This window comes from Pristiophorus japonicus, chromosome 17, assembly GCF_044704955.1.
Source record: "Pristiophorus japonicus isolate sPriJap1 chromosome 17, sPriJap1.hap1, whole genome shotgun sequence".
NCBI classification, from domain to species: domain Eukaryota; kingdom Metazoa; phylum Chordata; class Chondrichthyes; family Pristiophoridae; genus Pristiophorus; species Pristiophorus japonicus.
The window spans coordinates 108,613,073-108,634,515 of NC_091993.1; positions in this window are offsets into that span (position 1 = coordinate 108,613,073).

The window sequence follows — 21,443 nt, forward strand, 5'->3', positions numbered from 1 at the left end:
TGCATTCCTCAGCACTGACACCCACATCCTGATGACTACCAATGTTGACTAAAATTTTAGAGAAGAGAAAATTGTTTACTGTTTTTCTTGGCACTCATCTGTTGGAAGACAAAGTCCTGAGCTATTTTTGCATGAGTGTTCAAAACAGATACAGCTAAATTGATTGCTAGTGATTCAGGACCTTGTACTGCATGGGTTTATATATCCTCTTCTGAGCGACCCTTATCCTGAAACTATGATTTTTCTGATGTGGCACTGAGGGAAGAGAGAATGGTCACTTGTGTTTTTCAGATACAATATTGTACTGCCCCTCCGCAATACTGCCCCTCCGACAATTTCCCGGGTCATTTGCACTATTTTTTTTGGCGTAAGTATTTCCCCCAGGAACTGTGCCGGCGTAACTGAGTTAGTTACGATTTTTTTATGTTCAGCTGTTTTTTGGCATTCCCTCATGCATGCGCCATTTTTCACAGTGTACCCCCAAAAAAAATTCAGCTAGGTCGGTGTATCTGACCACTCCTGAAAAACCTTCTGGTGAGTTAACAGAAAGCAGTGCACATTGAGAGAAATCGGCACTGAACGATGCCATTGTTTTACATCAAAGTTTTTGGAGGAAGTGTCTAACATTTAAAATATCCCGAATAAAGATGATTTTTTTTACCTTTCAACAGAGGAAGTTTGATGGAATTCTGACGTTTTCATTTTTTTTTACTCTCACGCCACCATCGAACGTCCTCAAACAGAGCTGGAGGGTCACAGCATCGGATGGCAGAATCGACCCTGCACCCAGACACAGGGGCTCAGGACTCGTCTGCAAAACAAGCCCGGTGAGGTGGGTGGGGGGGGGGGAGGTTGGGGCAGTGGCAGTGGGGATTGGAAGACTGCACTACGCAGCAAATGAGCCTCGGAGGGGCGCGGGGGGGGGGGTTTGGGGGGGTGGGGGCGGAGGGGGAGAAGTCATAAGACTGCAATGATCCCAGGGGAGGGGGCGGCGGAGGGAGAATTCACAAGACTGCTGAGACCAGTGTCTGGTCCGTACAGAGAGACAAGAAAGAACCTGTGTTGCCTGCCTTCCTGCCATTTTGAGCTCCTTGCAAAGTTAAAATGTAACCAATACTGACAATGCCATACCTTGTGCGAGCATTCTGCATCATGGTGCTACATAGGAAACAAATGATTCAACGTCATCGCTTGAGGAACTTCAGAGCCCGTAGGGTGCTGGGCAGGAGGCCTTACCCACCTCGGGTATATCGAGACAGGCGTTTGTACCTGTTAAGTCCTGACTCTAATGTACTGACTTACACGAGGCACATACTGAAGTCAAGGTCACTCAGGACCTGCACCTTTAATTCCAGCTCTCCCAGTGCTGCACTTGCCTGAGACCTCCCTTTATATACCTCAGTGGGACAGGTATGGAGTGTCTCCTGCAAGTGCACCCCTGGTGGTAAGGTATGCTTATTGTTACAGGTCATATCCAGTTACAGTCATGTATAGCATGGTAAGATACAGTTATATACAGTAATGTGAGATACATGACATCACCCTCCCTGTAGGTCTTATTGCCTTTATAGATTCAGTCTATCAGGTGGTCTGCGCTCTCGCGTGGAGCGTCTTAGTTGTGGTTCAGTTGTTTGCCTTGGTGCCTGTTTTTCGTTCGGTGTGATTGCTGGTATCTCGCCTGGGCTGTCTGTTTCATTCAGTATGATTACTGGTATCTCGCCTGGGCTGTCTGTTTTGTTCGGTGTGATTGCTGGTATCTCGCCTGGGCTGTCTGTTTCGTTCGGTGTGATTGCTGGTATCTCGCCTGGGCTGTCTGTTTCATTCAGTATGATTACTGGTATCTCGCCTGGGCTGTCTGTTTCGTTCGGTGTGATTGCTGGTATCTCGCCTGGGCTGTCTGTTTCATTCAGTATGATTACTGGTATCTCGCCTGGGCTGTCTGTTGAGACTGCCCTTTCCTCAGGTTGTTCCACCTGTCTGTCCACCAGGTGTGGTGTGAGTTCCACATTGTAGTCTGCCTCTGGTTCTTCAGTGTTATTAGTGAATCTACTTTTTACTTGGTCTACATGCCTCGGCAGGTTTGGCCATTGTCCATTTGTACAACCAGTAGCCTGTTTCCCTCTTTGTCTGTTACTGTCCCTGCAAGCCATTTGGGACCCCGACCATAGTTTAGCACAAACACTTTGTCCCTTATCTCATTCCATCTCCCCCTTGAATTTTGGTCATGATACTCAGTTAGCTTTTGACGCTTAGCCTCAACAATTTCATGCATGTCTGGGAGGATTAACGAGAGCCTGGTCTTTAAGGTTCATTTCATCAATAGTTGCACGAGGGGAACCCCAGTCAACAAATGCGGACGAGATCTGTATGCCAGCAGCAGTCGCGACAGGCAGCTCTGCAGCGTGGGGTCTTGGATTCTGAGCATGCCTTGTTTAATGATTTGCACTGCTCGTTACACCTGGCCATTGGAGGCCGGCTTGAAAGGTGCCGTCTTGACGTGATTTATACCGTGGTCAACTATGAAATCGTGAAATTCTGCGCTGGTGAAGCACGGACCATTATCACTGACCAATATGTCAGAAATGCCGTGCATTGCAAACATGGTTCTAAGGCTCTCCACAGTGGTGGAGGTGGTGCTCGAGTTTAAAATGGTGCACTCGATCTATTTGTGTGTGACTGAGCGCATGGCGCTGCCAAGGATTGGGACGATTTCTTTAGTATAGGTCCTTAGTTTGTTGTCGATCTTTGTGAGTTTTGGTCTGTTGCTTTTGTGCGGCCACAGCTGTTCAAATTGTTGAACGCTCATGAGGGATTGACTGGCCCCCATGTTCAGTTCCATGTTGACGGGTATCCCATTGAGTAGAACCCTCATCATAATTGGAGGCATCTTGGTGTAAGAACAGTGGACATTGATCATGTTAACCCGCTGTACCTTGGCGTCCCGTGCACTGTTCCAACCGTCTTCTGGTCCGCTTTCCGATCCTTCCGATTCGTACACCAGCCGAGCTGCTGTTTTTCTGCACATGCAAGCCAGATGCCCTGTGTAGTTGCAGTTTCTGCAAACGGCATGCTGAACTCGACACACCCTGGTTGAGTGCCTTCCCCCACATCTCCAACACTGACCGTTTCCATTGTTTCCGAAGGATGAGCCATATCTGGCTGATCTCCCTTGAGCTTCTCTCAATCTGTTGTTGATTGCTCGCATTGTGGGTTGATGAGGTGTGATCGGCCGTTCATGTGGCCCTTGATTTTGATGGCTTCTGGCGCCACTGTCTGCTGTTGAAGGCCTGCTCTCCTGCCTTTGTCTGTGTGTGGGGGTAGCAGTTTATTTCACAATGTGAACCCCTTGTTCTGATGCCTCGTTGGTTGTCGTACCCGAAGTATAGATCAACCTCGTTTCTTCTTCGCCTGCCAAGACCGTCTGTGCGACCAGTGCTGCTGCCTCGAGAGTCAAGTTCTTAGTCTCTATAAGCTTTCGGAATATGTCTGCGTGGCCTATTCCTTCAATAAAAAAGTCTCTCAGTACTTCTCTCCTTAGTTCTTCGGGGAACTCACATGAACTAGCCAGCCTCCGAAGTTCCGCCACGAAGTCGGGTATGCTTTGGCCCACACAGCATCTGTAGTTGTAGAACCTGTGTCTGGCCATGTGTAGGCTGCTCGCTGGCTTCAGGTGGTCTCTCACCAGTGTGCTCAACTCCTCAAACGATTTGCTTGTTGCTTTCTCGGGTGCCAGCAGGTCTTTCATTAAAGCGTATGTTTTCGAGCCACAGCTGGTCAAGGGATGGGCTCTTCTCTTGTCTGCCTTATCGTCGCCCAGCCAGTCTTTGGTCACAAAGCTTTGCTGGAGCCTTTCTATAAAGTCATCCCAATTGTCTCCAGCATTGTATTTCTCATCTGAGCTGTTGGTAGCCATTCTGTGGATTCTGTGATCCCGTAACTCATCGCCACTGTTAAGTCCTGACTCTAATGTACTAACTTACATGAGACACATGCTGAAGTTAAGGTCACTCAGGACCTGCACCTTTAATTCCAGCTCTCCCAGTCGTGCACTTGCCTGAGACCTCCCTTTATATGCCTCAGTGGGACAAGTATGGAGTGTCTCCTGCAAGTGCACCCCTGGTGGTAAGGTATGCTTATTGTTACAGGTCATATCCAGTTACAGTCATGCATAGCATGGTAAGATACAGTTATATACTGTAATGTGAGATACATGACAGTACCTACAACTGAGTGAAGCAGACTGTGGCAGAAGGTTGCGTTTCCGCAAAGAAGTTGTAACTGAGATCTGTGAGTTGGTGAAAGCAGACCTGAAACCTAGAAGCGTCAGGAGGATGGCTTTGTCAGTTGAAGTGAAGGTTACAGCTGCACTTTTATTCTATGCCTCCGGATCATTTCAAGCTACAACTGAGGATGTGTGTGCCATTTCTCAACATGCAACACATGTCTGCATTTGGCAGGTGACAGCTGCACTATATACCTGGAGGAATGACTACATAAAGTTCCCCATGACTGCCCAGGCAATGCGTGACAGGGCTGTGGGCTTCTCCAGAATTGCTGGCTTCCCAAAGGTACAGGGCTGCATTGATTGTACCCACATCACCTTGCGAACACCTTTGGAGGATTCCGAGATGTACAGGAACAGAAAAGGCTTCCACTCCATTAATGTACAGCTCGTGTGTGACGACATGCATCGCATCATGTCAGTCGATGCAAGATACCCTGGGAGAACCCATGATGCGTTCATCCTACGCGAGAGCGGTATATCTGCCACATTTCAGCAGCAGCCAGAAAGGCAGAGTTGGCTACTGGGAGACAAAGGGTATGGTCTCACCACCTGGCTCATGACGCCCCGACGCGTAACCCGGACCGAAGCTGACCGTGAATACAACATGTCGCACATTGCGATGCGCAGCATCATAGAGAGGACCATTGACATCTTGAAACAGCGTTTCCGATGCCTGGATCACTCTGGAGGCTATTTGTTGTGCCTCCCTGAGATTGTCGATCAGTTCACTGTTGTGTGCTGCATATCTTAGCCATCATGAGGCAGCAACAGCTGGTAGTAGAAGACCCACCTGAGGTAAGAGTGGCTGATGATAGTGATGAGGAAGATGCAGATGACGAGCAGGAGGATGAGGATGAGGAAGCCATGCAAGTAACTGAACCCAAAGCACGACGGCGAAGGAGGGCGGGCCATCGTGCCCTTTTAACGATTGTTCGAGCCTTGCGCCAGCAGCTCATCCGTGAACGCTTTGCTGCCTGAAGGCTCAGTGACAACTATTCCACATGGACCATATTTACTGTTTGGACCTGTTCCGTAATGTTGTGTTTTGTTAATGAAACTAATGATGGAAACGGTTCTTGATTACTTCAAAAGTTGTGTTAATAATCAAACAAATAAGGGAAATTATTCTTCTTGAGTTCCAAAAGTTGTGTTAATAATGGGACAAATAATGTAAATGATTCAGTTTTAAAGTAAAATATATTTTATTGAAAAATTTAACAAACAGTTCTTTGTACTTAACTTAACTTCAATAAAATTATTCTTGTATCAAACTTTAAAGTTTTTAGTTACGATCACTTACAAACTTTACGATCACTTACTAACTTTTAAACTTGTAAATTTACATAACTTACAAAAAATGTTTAAGTTGAGAACAACAGTTACAACAGTAACAATATCATAACAACAACAACAACAGCAAAGAAAGGCTGCACCCATCTCTCCTCCACCTTATTCTAAAACATTCCACCGCGCTAGTTCTTGGTGACTCCACCACCCCTGCCCGCAGGCGGTGGCGCAGTGTTTCTGGGGTTGGTACCAAGCTTATTCTTTCTAAGATCTCAGGTAGTGCGCACCTGTTGAGGGGGGATGGAGGCAAGCGGCAATGTGGAGGGCCCGGCTTGGGGCTCCTCAGAGGCTGGAGTGGGGATTGGAGTGGGAGTGACACTTGATTCTGTCAATGGATGCGAGGTCTGGGCGTGTTCCCTTATTGCAGCAGCTAACTCCAACAGCTGTCCCTGACAGTGTCTCAACAGTGTGACATTCCCGCCCACATTTTGAGCAAAAATGTTTCAACTACCTGCAACATTCCCTCCCTCATGTTCACTGATAGTGTTTGTACTACCTGTGATATTCCCTCCCTCATGTTCACTGATAGTGTTTGCACTACCTGTGACATTCCCTCCCTCATGTTCACTGATAGTGTTTGCACTACCTGTGACATTCCCTCCCTCATGTTCACTGATAGTGTTTGCACTACCTGTGATATTCCCTCCCTGATGTTCACTGATAGTGTTTGCACTACCTGTGACATTCCCTCCCTGATGTTCACTGATAGTGTTTGCACTACCTGTGACATTCCCTCCCTCATGTTCACTGATAGTGTTTGCACTACCTGTGACATTCCCTCCCTGATGTTCACTGATAGTGTTTGCACTACCTGTGACATTCCCTCCCTCATGTTCACTGATAGTGTTTGCACTATCTGTGATATTCCCTCCCTCATGTTCACTGATAGTGTTTGCACTACCTGTGACATTCCCTCCCTCATGTTCACTGATAGTGTTTGCACTATCTGTGATATTCCCTCCCTCATGTTCACTGATAGTGTTTGCACTACCTGTGATATTCCCTCCCTCATGTTCACTGATAGTGTTTGCACTACCTGCAACATTCCCTTCCTCATGTTCACTGATAGTGTTTGCACTACCTGTGACATTCCCTCCCTCATGTTCACTGATAGTGTTTGCACTATCTGTGACATTCCCTCCCTCATGTTCACTGATAGTGTTTGCACTATCTGTGACATTCCCTCCCTCATGTTCACTGATAGTGTTTGCACTACCTGTGACATTCCCTCCCTGATGTTCACTGATAGTGTTTGCACTACCTGTGATATTCCCTCCCTCATGTTCACTGATAGTGTTTGCACTATCTGTGACATTCCCTCCCTCATGTTCACTGATAGTGTTTGCACTACCTGTGACATTCCCTCCCTGATGTTCACTGATAGTGTTTGCACTACCTGTGACATTCCCTCCCTGATGTTCACTGATAGTGTTTGCACTACCTGTGATATTCCCTCCCTCATGTTCACTGATAGTGTTTGCACTACCTGCAACATTCCCTTCCTCATGTTCACTGATAGTGTTTGCACTACCTGTGACATTCCCTCCCTCATGTTCACTGATAGTGTTTGCACTATCTGTGATATTCCCTCCCTCATGTTCACTGATAGTGTTTGCACTACCTGTGACATTCCCTCCCTCATGTTCACTGATAGTGTTTGCACTATCTGTGATATTCCCTCCCTCATGTTCACTGATAGTGTTTGCACTACCTGTGATATTCCCTCCCTCATGTTCACTGATAGTGTTTGCACTACCTGCAACATTCCCTTCCTCATGTTCACTGATAGTGTTTGCACTACCTGTGACATTCCCTCCCTCATGTTCACTGATAGTGTTTGCACTATCTGTGACATTCCCTCCCTCATGTTCACTGATAGTGTTTGCACTATCTGTGACATTCCCTCCCTCATGTTCACTGATAGTGTTTGCACCCATCTGTGATATTCCCTCCCTCATGTTCACTGATAGTGTTTGCACTATCTGTGACATTCCCTCCCTCATGTTCACTGATAGTGTTTGCACTACCTGTGACATTCCCTCCCTGATGTTCACTGATAGTGTTTGCACTACCTGTGATATTCCCTCCCTCATGTTCACTGATAGTGTTTGCACTATCTGTGACATTCCCTCCCTCATGTTCACTGATAGTGTTTGCACTACCTGTGACATTCCCTCCCTGATGTTCACTGATAGTGTTTGCACTACCTGTGACATTCCCTCCCTGATGTTCACTGATAGTGTTTGCACTACCTGTGATATTCCCTCCCTCATGTTCACTGATAGTGTTTGCACTACCTGCAACATTCCCTTCCTCATGTTCACTGATAGTGTTTGCACTACCTGTGACATTCCCTCCCTGATGTTCACTGATAGTGTTTGCACTACCTGTGACATTCCCTCCCTGATGTTCACTGATAGTGTTTGCACTACCTGTGATATTCCCTCCCTCATGTTCACTGATAGTGTTTGCACTATCTGTGATATTCCCTCCCTCATGTTCACTGATAGTGTTTGCACTACCTGTGATATTCCCTCCCTCATGTTCACTGATAGTGTTTGCACTACCTGCAACATTCCCTTCCTCATGTTCACTGATAGTGTTTGCACTACCTGGGATATTCCCTCCCTCATGTTCACTGATAGTGTTTGCACTACCTGTGATATTCCCTCCCTCATGTTCACTGATAGTGTTTGCACTACCTGTGATATTCCCTCCCTCATGTTCACTGATAGTGTTTGCACTACCTGTGATATTCCCTCCCTCATGTTCACTGATAGTGTTTGCACTACCTGTGATATTCCCTCCCTCATGTTCACTGATAGTGTTTGCACTACCTGTGATATTCCCTCCCTCATGTTCACTGATAGTGTTTGCACTACCTGTGATATTCCCTCCCTGATGTTCACTGATAGTGTTTGCACTACCTGTGATATTCCCTCCCTCATGTTCACTGATAGTGTTTGCACTACCTGTGATATTCCCTCCCTCATGTTCACTGATAGTGTTTGCACTACCTGCAACATTCCCTTCCTCATGTTCACTGATAGTGTTTGTACTATCTGTGATATTCCCTCCCTCATGTTCACTGATAGTGTTTGCACTATCTGTGATATTCCCTCCCTGATGTTCACTGATAGTGTTTGCACTACCTGTGACATTCCCTCCCTGATGTTCACTGATAGTGTTTGCACTACCTGTGACATTCCCTCCCTCATGTTCACTGATAGTGTTTGCACTACCTGTGACATTCCCTCCCTGATGTTCACTGATAGTGTTTGCACTACCTGTGATATTCCCTCCCTCATGTTCACTGATAGTGTTTGCACTACCTGTGACATTCCCTCCCTGATGTTCACTGATAGTGTTTGCACTACCTGTGATATTCCCTCCCTCATGTTCACTGATAGTGTTTGCACTACCTGTGATATTCCCTCCCTGATGTTCACTGATAGTGTTTGCACTACCTGTGACATTCCCTCCCTCATGTTCACTGATAGTGTTTGCACTACCTGTGACATTCCCTCCCTCATGTTCACTGATAGTGTTTGCACTACCTGTGACATTCCCTCCCTCATGGTCACTGACATGGTTTCAGCCGACTGAGATATTTCCTCAGTCATGGTCATGGACATCATTCCCATTTCTCATGAGATTGCTATTACTTCGCCCAACAGTCCCGCTACCTCATCACCCACCCCACTGATGGTATCCAGGAGTGATCGTGTAAGGTCAGTGCTCTCCGCACTCATTGCCATCATCTGAACCACATCTGACGATACAAAGATAGGAGGAAAAGCAATGTGTGAGGAGGACACAAAAAATCTGCAAAAGGTCATAGACAGGCTAAGTGAGTGGGCAAAAATTTGGCAGATGGAGTATAATGTTGGAAAGTGTGAGGTCATGCACTTTGGCAGAAAAAAATCACAGAGCAAGTTATTATATCAATGGAGAAAGATTGCAAGTGCTGCAGAATCAATTTTGCCATTACTGAACACTTTTATTCTTACAAACTGTGGGACGGGGGTAAAGGTAAGGGATGACAAATGTCAGAGAAAGTCAGAGTGAAGACTTTGCCCATCATGGACAGATGTCCTCCTCATGTAAATGTAATGTTGGAAAGTGTGAGGTCATGCACTTTTGCAGAAAAAAATCAAAGAGCAAGTTATTAATTAAATAGAGAAAGAATGCAAAGTGCCGCAGTACAGCGGGACCTAGGGTATTTGTGCATGAAACACAAAAGGATAGTATGCAGTTACAGCAAGTGATCAGGAAGGCCAATGGAATCTTGCTTTGGAGGTAGTTCAGAGAAGATTCACTAGGTTGATTCCGGAGATGAGGGGGTCGACTTATGTGGAAAGATTGAGTAGGTTGGGCCTCTACTCATTGGAATTCAGAAGAATGAGAGGTGATCGTATCGAAACGTATAAGATTATGATGGGGCTTGACAAGGTGAATGCAGAGAGGATGTTTCCACTGTTGATGGAGACTAGAACTAGAGAGCATAATCTTAGAATAAGGGGCTGCCCATTTAAGAAGGAGATGAGGAGAAATTTCTTCTTTCAGAGGGTTGTAAATCTGTGGAATTCGCTGCCTCAGAGAGCTGTGTAAGCTGGGACATTGAATAAATTTAAGACAGAAATAGACAGTTTTGTAAACGATAAGGGGATAAAGGGGTTATGGGGAGCGGGTGGGGAAGTAGAGCTGAGTCCATGATCAGATCAGCCATGATCTTATTGAATGGCGGAGCAGGCTCGAGGGGCTGTATGGCCTACTCCTGTTCCTATTTCTTGTTATGTTCTTATCTGTCAGGAGAGCGCTGTAGAGCTCTCCTTCCCCTCCTTACCCTGGGTATGCCTCGCTGTACCCCACCACTGGGACCCGTAGCCTCGGATGGTGGAGCCCTGGGTTGTGCCTCGCTGTACCCCACCACTGGGACCCGTAGCCTCGGATGGTGGAGCCCTGGGTATGCCTCGCTGTATCCCACCACTGGGACCCGTAGCCTCGGATCATGGAGCCCTGGGTTGTGCCTCGCTGTATCCCACCACTGGGACCCATAGCCTCGGATCATGGAGCCCTGGGTTGTGCCTCGCTGTACCCCACCACTGGGACCCGTAGCCTCGGATGGTGGAGCCCTGGGTATGCCTCGCTGTACCCCACCACTGGGACCCGTAGCCTCGGATGGTGGAGCCCTGGGTATGCCTCGCTGTACCCCACCACTGGGACCCGTAGCCTCGGATCATGGAGCTCTGGGTGTGCCTCGCTGTACCCCACCACTGGGACCCGTAGCCTCGGATGGTGGAGCTCTGTGTATGCCTTGCTGTACCCCACCACTGGGACCCGTAGCCTCGGATCATGGAGCCCTGGTTTGTGCCTCGCTGTACCCCACCACTGGGACCCGTAGCCTCGGATGGTGGAGCCCTGGGTTGTGCCTCGCTGTACCCCACCACTGGGACCCGTAGCCTCGGATGGTGGAGCTCTGTGTGTGCCTCGCTGTACCCCACCACTGGGACCCGTAGCCTCGGATCATGGAGCTCTGGGTGTGCCTCGCTGCACCCCACCATTGGGACCCATAGCCTCGGATGGTAGGAAACCATGGAATGTCCCACCAACACTCAAACCACCAGTCACGGAAGGGGCTAGCACCTCAACGGGCAGCACCTGCACCTCCTCCAAAGTCAGTGGGGGCTTCATCCATCTCCATCCCCTCCTCCCCCCACCCCCATGCTCTTGGTCTGGAGGGTGGGATTGGAAGATGTTTTTCTCTTCAGGCTTGTCCTCGTCTGAATCTTCTTTTGCATCGTCAAGGTTGGTCTCAAGTTCTGCAAAATATAACAGAACACAGACAAATGGTTAGCAGCAGAGGAGGGGGCAGGGTGGGTGACATGAGTAGGCTCACACAGCGCAGGCAGCAGGCTGATTTGAAGGACCACAATGAATGATAGCATATTGCATCAACCGAAGCGTAGCTGACGGAGACATCCCAAGGAACCAAAGTATAAAGTCCTTACACAATACCACAAATCCACATGAGGCACATTCTATGGACAAGGTCACTCTGTGACCTGTACCTTTATTCACAGGACCAAGAAGTGATGACCCTGCGTGGGACCTCCCTTTATATACCTGGGTGACCAGGTGAGGAGTGTCTCCCACAAGTTCACCCCCTGTGGTTAAGGTGTGCATTTCTTACGAATATACAGTATTGCAGTGTTGTTACATAAAGCTTACATACATGACATCACCTCCCCGTCAACATCTTATTGGGATCATAGGTTAAGTCTCTCGGGTGGTCTGCGCTCTCTCGTGGAGCGCCGCAGTTGGGGCTCTGATTGTTGAGCTTTGGTATGCGTGTCTGTCACCTGTGGTGATTCTGGCCTGTCCGGGCTGACCACAGGTACTGTGCATGCTGCTGAATATTCTTGTTGCTTGTTCACTGGCGATGGTATAACTGCCATCTCATGATCTTCCTCAGGTTCCTCAGAGTCCATGCTGAACCTTTTTTTTACTTGGTCCAGATGCTTGCGGCATATCTGCCCATTGTTAAGTTTAACCACTATGACCCTATTCCCCTCTTTGTCTATTATAGTACCCTCAAGCCATTTGGGCCCCAAAGCGTGATTGAGAACAAATACGGGGTCATCAATTTCTATACATCTCCTCCTTGAATTTTGGTCATGGTACTCGTTTTGGGACTGGCGCTTGGCCTCAACAATATTGGACAGGATTGGATGAATGAGGGACAGCGAGTTTTGAGTGTTGGTTTCATGAGTATCTCCGCGAGTGGGGCCCCCGTGAGCGAGCAAGTGCGGTCGGGACCTATAGGCCAGCAGGAGGTGCGATAGGCAGCATTGAAGGGAGGGTACTTGAATCCGAAGCATGCCTTGCTTTATGATTTGGACCGCACGTTCCGCCTGGCCATTGGAGGCCGGCTTGAACGGTGCTGTCCTGACATGGTTAATGCCATTACCTGACATGAACTCCCGGAATTCATAGCTTGTGAAACATGGGTCATTATCGCTAACAAGGATGTCCGGCAAGCCGTGGGTCGCAAAGACCGCGCGCAGACTCTCCACGGTAGTGGATGTCGTGCACGAATTCAAAATGATGCACTCGATCCATTTCGAGTACGCATCAACCACAATGAGAAACATTTTTCCCATGAACGGGCCCGCGTAGTCTATGTGAATTCGTGACCATGGCCTGGTGGGCCAGGGCCACAGGCTGAGTGGGGCCTCCCTGGGGGCATTGCCTCGCTGGGCACACGTCATGCACCTGCGAACACAGTGTTCCAGGTCTGAATCAATTCCTGGCTACCACACATGTGACCGGGCAATGGCCTTCATCAGCACGATGCCTGGGTGCTCACTGTGGAGTTCCCTGATGAATGCTTCCCTGCCCCTCTGGGGCATGACTACCCGGCTGCCCCATGGTAGGCAGTCGGCTTGGATGGAGAGCTCATCCATCCGTCTGTGAAACGGTCTGACCTCCTCAGGGCATGCTCTGTGTGCGGGCGCCCAATCCCCAGTCAGGACACATTTCTTAATCAAGCACAAGAAGGGATCTCTGTTGGTCCAGATTTTGATCTGGTGGGCTGTGATGGGGGAGCCTGCGCTGTCAAAGACATCGACAAAAATGACCATCTCAGTGCTTTGCTCCGATGCCCCCTCAGTGGTGGCCAGTGGAAGCCTGCTGAGTGCGTCAGCGCAATTTTCGGTGCCGGGTCGGTGCCAGATGGTGTAGTCATACGCAACGAGCGTGAGAGCCCATCGCTGTATGCGAGCTGACGCATTGGCATTGACAGCCTTGCTGTCTGACAACAGGGATGTTAACGGCTTGTGGTCCATTTCTAATTCGAACCTCCTGCCAAAAAGGTACAGATGCATCTTTTTCACCCCGTAGACACATGCGAGTGCTTCCTTCTCAACCATCCCATATCCCCGTTCAGCTTGAGAGAGCGACCTGGAGGCATAAGCCACAGGTTGTAGTTGGCCCTCAGCGTTACCCTGCTGTAACACGCACCCAACCCCATAGGATGATGCATCACATGTCAGAACCAATTTCTTACGGGGGTTGTCCAGGGTCAACAACTTATTTGAACAAAGTAGGTTCCGCGCCCGATTGAAAGCCCGTTCCTGACAGTCCCCCCAAAACCAATCACAACCCTTATGAAGGGGCACGTGTAGTGGTTCCAACAATGTGCTTAAGTTCAGCAGAAAGTTCCCGAAATAGTTCAAGAGTCCCAGATATGAACGCAACTCCGATGTGTTGCAGGGCCTGGGTGCTCGTCGAATCGCCTCCGTTTTGGATTTGGTAGGCCGAATCCCGTCTGCAACAACCCTCCTGCCCAGAAACTCGACCTCGGGAGCCAAAAACACACACTTAGACTTCTTGAGTCGCAGGCCTACCCAGTCCAGTCAGCATAGCACCTCCTCCAGGTTGTGGAGGTGTTCCTCGGTGTCACGACCGGTGATGAGGATGTCATCCTGAAATACGATTGTTCCAAGAATGGATTTGAGCAGGCTTTCCATGTTTCTTTGAAAAATCGCGGCCGCTGATCGAATGCCAAACGGCCACCTGTTGTAAACAAACAGTCTCTTGTGCCTGGTGATGGTGGTCAGTAGTTTAGATTCGTTGGCCAGTTCTTGGGTCATGTAGGCTGAAGTGAGGTCCAACTTGGTGAACAGCGTGGCAAAAAGGTCCTCCGCTCTCGGGAGCGGGTATTGGTCTTGTAGGAAGACCCGGTTGATATTGCCCTTGTAGTTGCCGCAGATCCTGACCGAGCCATCCACTTTTAGGATGGAAAGATGGGGCTTGCCCAGTCGCTGAATTCAACGGGCGAGATGATGCCCTCTCTCAGCAACCAGTCCAACTCACTCTCAATTTTCTCCCGCAGCACATACGGCACAGCTCTGGCTTTGTGGTGCACTGGTCTGGCGTCCGGGGTGATGCGTATCACTACTTTGGTACCTTTGAACGGCCCGACGCCAGGTTGAAATAGTGACTCAAATTGCTGTAGAACCTGTGACCATGAACTTCGCTCCACAGATGACATGGCGTGCACATCCCCACATTTCCAGTTCATCTCAGCTAACCAGCTCTTCCCCAACAGTGCAGGACCATTGCCCGGGACAATCCAGAGCGGCAGCCGGTTCAACAATCCATTGTGTGTGACCGCCAACATTGAGCTGCCTAGCACTGGAATGATTTCTTTGGTGTACGTCCGTAATTGCGTCTCAATGCGTTCTAGTTTGGGTCTGCTGGCTTTGAGTGGCCACAGCTTTTCGAATTGTTGAACGCTCATGAGTGACTGGCTGGCCCCTGTGTCCAGCTCCATGCGTACAGGAATGCCGTTTAATAGGACTTTTATCATCATAGGTGGCGTTTTGGTATATGAGCTGTGAATGTTTGCCACATGAACCCGCTGAACTTCAGCGTCCATTGATTTGCCCCAAGCGTCATCCTGCCTCGCAGACCCCTCATCTGGTTCATCCACCTCATATGTTAGCCTGATTACAGGCTTTCTGCACATTCTGGCTAAATTTCTGCAGACGAACTGTTGAAACCTGCAAGTCCTGGCAGCATGTCTGCCCCCACATCTCCAGCATGAACTGAGATTCCCATTTTTGTGAACAAAAGAGCTGTTGCAAGGCATTTCTCACTGATTGTCCCTTTGACTGCTCTTGAGCACCCAGTTAGTGGTGTCAATGGCCCCATCCCAGCCGCATTGTCCACTATGGGAGCGTAAATGTCCGTTCGGCCTGCCATTGTCTCTGTTGGAGACTTACTCTTGGGTCTATTGCTGCCTGGGGTGTCTCGACCTGCCCTTGCCTGCCTGCAGGGCTCTGTGTCACGTTTATGATATTGACTCCCTGATCCACCGCCACGTTGGAGGCAGAATTGCGCTCGTATATTATCTTGGTTTCCTCCTCCCCCGCCATAAAAATCTGAGCCGCCGCTTCCAAGGTCAAGTCCTTGGTCTCAATTAGCTTTCTGAAAATCCCGGCATGATCGATGCCCTCAATGACGAAATCCCTTAACATCTCCCCCCTGCAGGCGTCTGTGAACTTACAGAGGCTGGCCAAGCGCCGGAGGTCTGCAACGAAATCCGGTATGCTCTGTCCTTCCCGACGTCGGTGTGTATAGAATCTGTGTCGGGCCATGTGTATGCTGCTCGCCGGTTTGAGATGCTCACCGATTAGTTTGCTGAGCTCTTCGAAGGTTTTGTCCGCCGGCTTCTCGGGTGCTAGCAGGTCTTTCATGAGCGTGTAAGTCTTAAGTCCACAGCTGGTCAGCAGATGAGCCCTTCGCTTGTCGGCCGCTGCGTCTCCCAGCCAGTCCTTCATGACAAAACTCTGGTGGAGCCTCTCAATGAACTCATCCCAGTCCTCACCAACACAGTACCATTCATCTGTACTGCCGGTGACCATTCTCGTGGGTTGTTGATTTCCGTTTCGCATCGCCAATGTAAAGTCCTTACACAATACCACAAATCCACATGAGGCACATTCTATGGACAAGGTCACTCCATGACCTGAACCTTTAATCACAGGACCAAGAAGTGTGACCCTGCGTGGGACCTCCCTTTATATACCTGGGTGACCAGGTGAGGAGTGTCTCCCACAAGTTCACCCCCTGTGGTCAAGGTGTGCATTTCTTAAGTATATATATAAAGGTTACATACATCTCTAGCCCGCGCAGTACTTAACATTTAGCAAAGCCAGACTATGGAATTTGCAGGGTTTACCCTCTCCCTTGAGTGTGGGCCCAGCTTGTGCAGTGGTGGTTGCTTTTCTCCAGGCAGGACCCATCAAAGCAGCAACTCTCTCTTCCAAGGGTGTCAGTGGCTGCAGATTTGCCAGGCTTCATCCTGTTCAAGTTCTTTCCCTTTTGTTATGTTCCACCTTCCTCTGAAAAGATGAAAATGCAACTTTTTGGAGAGGGTGTCTTTCTGCTGGGTGGTCACATTTACAATTGCAATTCCATTGAATAAATGAAAATATTACTGACACTACTTGACCTAGGTCCTGTCATGTCTTTTAACACTGGCCTCCAGATCTCGCGGTGGTCACCATTGCACAGTAATCTACTGCAAGTTGGTTCCAGCGTTTCTTCATTTCTTTGGGTGGAACTTTTGTGACCTCTGCTGGTATCCAGCTCCTGCCATTTGGCCTCAATCACAGTAACTAGTGCCTCCACTTCACCCTGCAAGAAATTCTTGGTCCTTGCACCGCGTTGTATCTTGTATTGCAGCTCTGATTTTTCCAATGCTCTCACACAGCACTCAGCATTCTCACACACACAACTGGCTCTTTAAAAATGGCCGATTGCAGATCCGGATCTGTACTGTGCATGCGCGCCCATTGGGATCACGTCAAAAACGTTTTTTCTTTTTTCGCACATGCGCAGAAGGTGCAGCATTGTTTTTTCGGCGCAGACAGCATGCTCCACCCTCAGAGGCGACTGGACAGGCTGCACGGCACCAAATTTGAATAATACAGCGGGGAGACTTTGGACAAATATTTTTGGTGCATTTCTGGCCTAGAAAAACGGGAGTAACTCTGGCAATACCCCATAAAATGGACTTGGGCAATATTGAGCCCTAGGTTCTCAAAGAACTCGTTGAGCCATTCTTTTGGGAGTGTTATAAATACGATTTTATAAGCTAGTTATACTGCACAGTTTAAATCAATGCAAATTGGCTGATTTTGCAGATGGTACCAAACTCGGGATATGAATTCAAAGGAGGCAGCTCAAAACTTAAAGAATGTGTTGGATAAAATACATCAGTGGTCAGAGCAATACCAGATGAAACTTAATGCAGACAGTGGAAGGAAAAATAAGCAACATATGCACTCCATGAATGGTGTTGAAATAACTGAGGATCAATGTCCCTTTAGAAACATAGAAACATAGAAAATAGGTGCAGGAGTAGGCCATTCGGCCCTTCGAGCCTGCACCTCCATTCGATAAGGTCATGGTTGATCATTCCCTCAGTACCCCTTTCCTGCTTTCTCTCCATACCCCTTGATCCCTTTAGCCATAAGGGCCATATCTAACCCCCTCTTGAATATATCCAATGAACTGGCATCAACAACTCTCTACGGCAGAGAATTCCACACGTTAACAACTCTCTGAGTGAAGAAGTTTCTCCTCATCTCAGACCTAAATGACCTACCCCTTATCCTAAGACTGTGTCCCTGGTTCTGGACTTCCCCAACATCGGGAATAATCTACCCGCATCTAACCTGTCTCGTCCCGTCAGAATCTTGTATGTTTCTATGAAATCCCCTCTCATCCTTCTAAACTCCAGTGTATAAAGGTCCAGTTGATCCAGTCTCTCCTCATATGTCAGTCCGGCCATCCCGGGAATCAGTCTGGTGAACCTTCGCTGCACTCCCTCAATAGCAAGAACGTCCTTCCTCAGATTAGAAGACCAAAATTGAACACAATATTTCAGATGAGGCTTCACCAAGGCCCTGTACAACTGCAGTAAGACCTCCCTGCTCCTATACTCAAATCCCCTAGCTATGAAGGCTAACATACCACTTGCCTTCTTCACCGCCTGCAGTACCTGTATGCCAACTTTCAATGACTGATGAACCATGACACCCAGGTCACGTTGCACCTCCCCTTTTCCTAATCTGCCATCATTCAGATAATATTCTGTCTTAGTGTTTTTGCCTCCAAAGTGGATAACCTCACATTTATCCACATTATACTGCATCTGCCATGCATTTGCCCACTCACCTAACACGTCTAAGTCACCCTGCAGCCCATTAGCGTCCCCCTCACAGCTCACACCGCCACCCAGTTTAGTGTCATCTGCAAACTTGGAGATATTACACTCAATTCCTTCATCCAAATCATTGATGTATATTGTAAAGAGCTGGGGTCCCAGCACTGAGCCCTGTGGCACTCCACGAGTCACTGTCTGCCATTCTGAAAAGGATCCGTTTATCCCGACTCTCTGCTTCTTGTCTGCCAACCAGTTCTCTATCCACGTCAGTATATTACCCCCAATACCATGTGCTTTGATTTTGCACACCAATCTCTTGTGTGGGCCCTTGTCAAATGCCTTTTGAAAGTCCACATCCACTGGTTCTCCCTTGTCCACTCTACTCGTTACATCCTCAAAAAATTCCAGAAGATTTGTCAAGCATGATTTCCCTTTCATAAATCCATGCTGACTTGGACCGATCCTGTCACTGCTTTCCAAATGCGCTGCTATTTCATCCTTAATAATTGATTCCAACATTTTCCACACCACTGATGTCAGGCTAACCGGTCTATAATTGGCCGCTTTCTCTCTCCCTCCCTTTTTAAAAAGTGGTGTTACATTAGCTACCCTTCAGTCCATAGGAACTGATCCCGAGTCGATAAACTGTTGGAAAATGATCACCAATGTATCCATTATTTCTAGGGCCACTTTCTTAAGTATTCTGGGATGCAGACTATCAGGCCCTGGGGATTTATTGGCCTTCAATCCCATCAATTTCCTTAACATAATTTCCCACCTAATAAGGATATCCTTCAGTTCCTCCTTCTCACTAGACCCTCGGTTCCCTAGTATTTTCAGAAGGTTATTTGTGTCTTCCTTCGTGAAGACAGAACCAAAGTATTTGGTCTGCCATTTTTTTTGTTCCCCATTATAAATTCACCTGAATCCGACTGCAAGGGACCTACGTTTGTCTTCGCCAACCTTTTTCTCTTCACATAGCTATAGAAGCTTTTGCAGTCAGTTTTTATGTTCCCGGCAAGCTTCCTCTCGTACTCTATTTTCCCCCTCTTTGTCCTCCTCTGCTGAATTCTAAATTTCTCCCAGTCCTCAGGTTTGCTGCTTTTTCTGGCCAATTTATATGTACTAATAATCCAGGGAGCGCAAATTCAACTCGCACCATGGCAGTTTGAGAATTTGAATTCAGTTTTTAAAAATCTGGAAATAAAAAGCTGGTCTCAGTAAAAGTCACCATGAAGCTGTAGGATTGTCGTAAAAAGTCAACTGGTTCACTAATGTGAACTGGTTCACTTTAGAGAAGGAAACCTGCCGTCGTTACCTGGTCTGAGGCTACATGTGAAGCCAGTCACCTGCCAACGTGGTTGACTCTTAACTGCCCTCTGAAGTAGCCTAGCTAGCCCTTCAATTGTATCAAACCCCTAACAGCGATCCACGAAGAAGGCCCACCACCATCTTCTCAGGGCAGTTTGGGTTGGGTAATAAATGCCAACTTTGCCAGCGATGCCCACATGCCGAGTATGCCATTTTTTTTTAAAGCAGAAAGAAGTGTAGGAATCGGAGTAGACCTGACACTCAACGTATCCAACCAATGCAAAGCAGCAATCAACAAAGCCAACAGAATATTTAAATGAGATAAACCAAACAGTTGAACAAAAGTCAGAGGAAAGCCTTGTGTAGTGCTCAGGTCACACTGCAATTTGAGTACAGCATTCAGGTCCGGTTGCAAAGACAGAGGCTGAGATTTTCTGGGGAAGCGGAGGTCAGTGGGTGCCATTAGTGGCGGGTTGGGTGGGAAAGTGTTTTTTTTCCCCAGCGGGTCGGGACACTCCCCTACCATCTCCACCACCGAGAAGGTCAAGAGAAGCCGTGTCATGGGAACATCACCACCTCTAAGTTCCCCTCCAATTCATATGTCACCCTAACTTGAACATATATCACCATTCCTTCATCATCACTGGGTCAATATCCTGGAAATCCCTGCCTAACAGCAGCACCAGCACAAAAACTGCAATGGTTCAGTTCAGGTAGAAGGCCCACAATCACTTTCTCTGGGCAATTAGGGATAGGCAATAAATGCAATCTTGCTAGCCTCGCCCACATCCTGAAAACATAAAAAAACAGGTTTCACCGACATTTGCAGCCAACCTAGTGGCCAATCACTAGTAGACAGAGAGTTTCAGCAGGGTAGTTGACTGATTGCCGCATCACAGCTAGGCCTGATCCTGTCAATATCAGCCACACATGCGCACTTTCCAACAGCAATTGGTAGTGGGAACCAGGCTGTGTTTCTTTCTTTTTAACCCAGGAACACTGAAGCCGATGATAATGCCCTGACTCTTGTCCCAACTGACTGAGAACAGCTAAGCTCTCTGCTAACATTAAAATTCAACCAGAGTCTGAGCAAAGAAGTGTAGGAATCGGAGTAGACCTGACACTCAACGTATCCAACCAATGCAAAGCAGCAATCAACAAAGCCAACAGAATATTTAAATGAGATAAACAAAACAGTTGAACAAAAGTCAGAGGAAAGCCTTGTGTAGTGCTCAGGTTTCCCTGGGCAAAGATCGATATGAACATAGGTTCATGAGAACATTAAGTTCTGTCTGCCCTGTAACTCTGCACCTGTCTCAAGCAATTCCCAAACACTCTTGGTAATAGTCCAAGGTCACTGGATTTTTAAAAATTGAATATCGCACTTAACCTACATAGAGCCAAGTGGATCAGAATGTGTCAAAACTGAAAATTGTGACGACAGACTGTTTTAGTAAGATTATTATTTTGACATGTAGAGAACCATGGGGCGAAACTGGCCTGGTGTGCGCCTCCCATTAGCACCGCTGGGGGGGGGCGGGGGGGCGCTAATGGGGCACAAATGTGTTTTTGCCTGGGCGGGTGGAATTGCGCAGGAATTAGCGGAGGCACAAGACCGGTAGCGTCCCGGGAAACTGCGCCTCCAGCGATGACATCATCGCCGCGCACGGAAATTGGGCAGCGCCTTGTGAGGCTGGCACGGGCGACATCGGCGCCAACCTCACGGGTCACAAAGCGGGCCACACTTCACTGGCGTGGCGA